Here is a 6,148-nt window from a genome sequence, read left to right as displayed (position 1 = left end):
CCAAAATAATGATATGATGTATCAATAAATAACAACAGAGACTGAGATATGATATGCAATGAAATGAATATGACTGAGTATGAATTTTCATTTTAAAATAAATATTTCACAACAATATGACCTCTGTGGGTCCTAATAATACTCGCACATAGCCTCAACATGATATTTTTTTATATGCTTTTCAGCTCAATTTCTTAACTCATAAAACCGCATGGAAAATGCTAAGATTATTTAACTACAAAATTCCACAGAAATAATTATGTCTCGATTTCTATAGTGCACGTCCACACGCCCGTCACCTAGCATGTGCGTCACCTCCCAAAAATTCATGAAATACATATACTCAGGGTTCATACCCTCAACTCCAATATTAGAAGAGTTACTTACCTCGAACAAGACAAATCCAATGTCAAGCAAGCTAAGCAATGCTCCAGAAATTCCATTCTCCGCGTATCAACTTCCAAAGGGCTCGAATCTAGTCACAATTAATTTGATTCAGCTCACAAAAATTATAGGAATTAATTCCATATCAAAATACTAATATTTTCCAAAAATCCAAAATTATGCCCCAAAAATCACCTATGGGGCCCACGTCTCGGAATCCGATAAAACTCACAAAATCCGAACCCCCATTCAACCACGAGTCCAACCATACAAAAATTACTCAAATCCGACCACAACTCGGCCTTCAAATCCTCAATTAAAGTCTATGAATTTTTCTACTATTTTCAACCCAAAACACTAATTTGTTGATAAAAACAATAATAGATTCGTGTAATTTAACCAAAACCGAGTTAGAATCACTTACCCCAATCCATATGGTAAAAATCGCTTCAATCCGAGCTCCATAGCTCCAAATGTGTTAAAATGGCCGAAACCTCAAAATATATCTTTTGTCCAGGCATTTACTCTTCGCGATCGCGAAGCACAAAAGTTTTTCAGCCCCAAAATTTCTCTTCGCGATCGCTGAAAATGCTTCACGATCGCGAAGAACAAACTCCCCAACTCTTTCGGACAGCCTCAAGTATAATGGTCATAACCTTTCGTACAAAACTCCATATTGTGAATGGTTTAACTTTATGAAAACTAGACACCAAGCGCTATAACTTTCATTTGTTACTCTTCTCCTTAGTCCTTATAGATTGCTAGATATAAGCTTCCAAAGTCAGCCCTATGCAATAGAGATTTCTAAACTCTTCCCAAACAGCCTATAGTGTATCCAACATAACTTTTTGTACAAAACTCCAAATGACAAATGGTTTACATTTATGAAAACTAGACATCAAAGGATACAACTTTTATTTTTGGATCATCTCCAAATTCCTTATAGATAGCGAGATATAAGCTTCCAAAGTCGGGTAAGTGCAGCAGGATTTTCCTCTACGCGATCGCTAAAACGCTTCCGCGATCGTGATTCACAGTTCCCAAACAGCAAAATTGCTCTTCGCGATCGCGACCATTTGTCCGTGATCGCGATGCATACCTCTGTGGCCAAAAACCAGCAACTAAAAATGGCCTGAAACCACCACAGGAAACTCACCCGAGCCCCTCGGGATCTCAACCAAATATACCAACAAGCCCTAAAATATCATACGAACTTAGTTGAAGCCTCGAATCACATCAAACAACGCTAAAACTACGAATCGCACCTCAATTTAAGCCTAATGAACTTTGAACTTTTAAATTCTATATCTTGTGCCGAAATACATCAAATCAATGCGGAATGACTTCAAATTCTGTACACAAGTCATAAATGACATAATGAAGCTGTTCTAATTTCCAGAATCGGATTCCGACCTTGATATAAAAAGTCAACCCTCGGTTAAACTTCCCAAAAATTAAACTTTCGGTAATTCAAGCCTAATTCCACTACGGACCTCCAAATAATTTTTCGGACACACTCATAAGTCCAAAATCACCATACGAAGCTATTGGAATCATCAGAATTAAATTCCGAGGTCGTTTACATATAAGTCGATATCCATTCTCTATTTTAACTTAAGCTTTAAACCTTGGAACTAAGTGTTCCAATTCATTCCAAAACCTCACCGGACCGGAACCAATTGCCCCGACAAGTCACACAACAACTGTAAAGTACAATTTGAGCAGTAAATAGGGAAACAGGATTGTACTACTCAAAACGACCGGTCGGGTCGTTACATTCTCCCCCACTTAAACATACGTTCGTCCTCGAACGTGCCAAGAGTTGTTTCCAAGCCATCAAATCACTGTTCCATCTTACCAAACACATACCCGGGGTTGAACCCACGTCACCCTATTCCATATGAGCTTGACAACACAATACAACTGAAATCATTGATTTAACTTTAGCCCATAAACCTTGGAATTTAATTTCCAACCTTTAGAATTTCTTTCAAGACACGAATCTTACATTTACACCCTGTATGAGTCTGAACAAGCTGTATCAAGCCATAACCATAACCATAACCATAACCACGGACATAATCACCTAATATATTACACAACTCGCATGCTCATAGCACCATTCCTGACCACATTGACTACTCCAAAACCAACCAAATACTAGTATTAAACCCATATCGAACCAAACCTCATCCCAAAACCTTCGTACACTATTGATAATAAAAGAAACATATGAAATTCCATGACCACTTACCAGATCAACAAGTCACGGAGCTCACTCGCCCCAACCAGAACCATAATCACTTTCTGAGCCGACTCTCAATATGATCCTCTCGAATATACCGAAATCAAACCTGATACTACCCATTCTAAGTCAAATGACCTTATATTACTAAACACAACTGTTCCATAGACATGTCGCACCAATATAACTCAGAGCCACATCCCGTGCCATTCGTGCACCAATACGCAACAATTCAAATATACCCAGTCATGGAAAATGACTCAAATGAGAGAATTGCCCTGCCAGATTAACAAGTACCGCCATAACGAAATGCTAAAAATTCATCATACACCGTAGAACCATCACCCGATTCTAACACAAGGTTTATACCTTAACATAACTCCCCTGCAATGCGTGACCCCATCCAAACGCTAGTCCATAATATGTACCTCGAGCCACCCCGCTCAAAATCAATAACCACAGAGAGACAAATGAAAAACAATGCCACACAAAACCTGAAAGAACATAACCATTACGCTATCGATTATGCAATACCCAAATACTCATCACACTCAAATTTTGCTATAAAGCTCAAATAGAACCGCACCATCTGTGCACATAACCAATGAATCACAGCTCCTCGTAGCATAAAGGAGTAACTCACAGATCATTTGAGAACACGAATAAGTTCAACATCAACCGAATGACACATCCCTCAATAATAGCAGTATGGAGCCAACCATTCCGGCTCGGTGTAGAATACACATCTTAATCGGGCCTACCTATGGACCCCCAAATCAACTCGAGTTACCCACAAATAGATAAAAATCCCTCCAAAAATCCATAATGACTGAATCATAACACATTTCATCATCTGGCTAGCTCCGGCCACAACTTCACAGTCCACAACCATGAAATAATCTGCTCCTGGGAACTCCCAATCTCCAAATCCATTAAACACGCGAATCACCATATTTGATTCCATCTCCACCGCCCGAATGCCTAACACCTCTCTCATACACGATCATCCCATGAGAAATACTTTGAAAGTTCTTCCATACCACTTGACAAAATTTGAATATCAGTAGTCTATCAACCATGTGAGTACCGCAATACTAATTAAACATCCATAAGTCAAAATACAATGCGCCTTCTTAAATACGCACCCTTCTCATACACCAAGTAGTAATCGTATGCATCTAGTCATTTGGAACCGCCCATGTTGTCTAAGAATTCATGACCATTCTGCCAAAACTTCGTTACCTTCCTTCAAGACTGAACTGCTACCTTGTACATGTAAATCTAACTTTCGCACAACACATAACATCTATCTTGCCATCATGTGAAAAGCACAAGAATCTCATTATCAACTCTGGTTAGCAGCAAATTACATATCCGGTTAGTTAGAAACCTTTATCTTGCTTCCTTCCAAGAGGAAATCACAATACACAACACGTTTCTTTCACCAGTAGAAAATATCCGGTTCAAACCATGGAAGAAACCATCAAGAACACTTTAAACTCCATCTGTATAGTCTCACCAGATCATAATTACCCACATAAATACCACAACCGAAATACCCACTCTGACAATACCTTATTTGAGTCTAAGGCCGTTTCATTCACCTTCCTGATACCAAAATATAAAATCCATAATGATATACAAAAATGCAATAAGTCTCCACACCATCCACCTTAAATGTCAGATTTTAGCCGCAAACAAATCCGCCAAAAATTCGCAGTTGTTATATATAAATCTCGAATCCATTAGAACTTTCTCGAGAATTACCCCCTTAGTTCAAATCCACATTACACCGCCCAAATGGGCCAAAAGACCCGTGCCCCATTAACACAACAGCTCTCAAAGAAGTAACTCTACTTTAACACCACATACCAAATTCATACTCTGTGCGCACTACATCATTCACTAATAACAACTCACTCATCCCACGATTTTTTTCATATACTCATCCGTGCAATATAATATGTAACCAGGAATGTTTCTTATTTGAGTCATTTTTGAACTCCACCTCTGCAAGTCATCACTAATTCCCAAGTATACTTTAGACCCAAACAAAATTTGACACATACCCATGAATTGATTTGTCTATAGCAGGCTCCCCCACTTGGCTCAAAGTCATAGATTAAAACACTCCATAATTCACAATACCCATACCATATTACTGTCATAATACCGTAGTCGGTGCCACAAAATATTTCTCAAGCTCATGCAATGCCAACCATAAAAATACTCCAAATCATCCGCTAAGATCGCAATCATTCTCTTGATACACAGGTCGACTTTCTCCGCCAAATTTGAATTCAAATCTCCACACATACGCCCTACTGGTAGAAAAGAAACCATCCACTCATATTACAAGGAACATACCTACGTAGATTACTCTCCAGGAGATAACCCACCTCCCTAGCCTCAAATTGGCATCTTGTTATATCTTCTCGTAGCCACAATTTCTACGCAATCACTAAATCTTTCTGAGTCTAACTCGTTAACCAGACCTAAGAGTTTAATTTGTCCCACAATTTAAACACGTGAAAGATCTTTCAAAACATTCACATTCGAGACTATACGTCACATCAAAACGAAAATCAAGCACCCAATGGCCTTTCCTTTACATTTCACAGAAACGCTTCTCGTCACATTCAAATTGTCTTAACACAGCCCGCAGTTACATCGTACTCATCACAAGGACATTCCACTGCTCATCGAGCCACAAATTCCACTAGTAGGAACATTACCGGATATATAAGTCCAAATGTACAAGTTATAACTGAAGCTACCTGTCATGCCTCAAAACCGAGGAGCGCGACCGGCGCTCAACCGATTGAACCCGGCCGAGCAAGCCTGTTAGATTTCTTCTACCCAAACTCATTCATGAACAAAGAGAATATTTGTTTTCATTAATTAAACAATAAAGTGGTCGTGTTTGCAATTACCAATTTCTTACCATAAGTTTCACCATTTTTAAAGTCTCAAATGGACAAGTAATACAACCACAACATAGCATAGTTTGTCTTTTCCAGTACCAATACACAACCCACACTATGTCTACGGAGACTCTATAGATAAAGAAGAGTACAATGATAATGCCGGCAACAAGGCCCCGTCTATACCTCAACCATAATACATAAAGAACAAAAGATACATGACCCCGGGATGAAGTGGGGCTCACCAAGTCAGCTGGGAAGAGGGTGTACTGCTATCACTGATCAATGTCTTCTGCTGTGGAACCACCTGCATCCATTTAAAGATGCAGCGCCCCCGGCAAAAGGGATGTTAGTACCGTCGAATAGTACTAGTATGAAAACTAAACACCAATTTAAGAATTTAGAAATACAAAATAATTATGATGAACTAGTGCGGCAATAGAATAATATAGATAACCGTCTCAACCATAGCAAGCTTATTAAAAGCTATCAACAAATCTATAGGATTTAAGATGAGATCCTCTCTAACCATCTTCACACAATGCGGCCTCGTTGCCTCACCCGATGTATGCAGGTGGAGGTGTACGTACAATAC

Source organism: Nicotiana tabacum, chromosome 12, assembly GCF_000715075.1.
Source record: "Nicotiana tabacum cultivar K326 chromosome 12, ASM71507v2, whole genome shotgun sequence".
In the NCBI taxonomy this organism is placed as follows: domain Eukaryota; kingdom Viridiplantae; phylum Streptophyta; class Magnoliopsida; order Solanales; family Solanaceae; genus Nicotiana; species Nicotiana tabacum.
The sequence above is the reverse complement of the archived record's forward strand: the minus strand, read 5'-3'. Positions refer to the sequence as shown.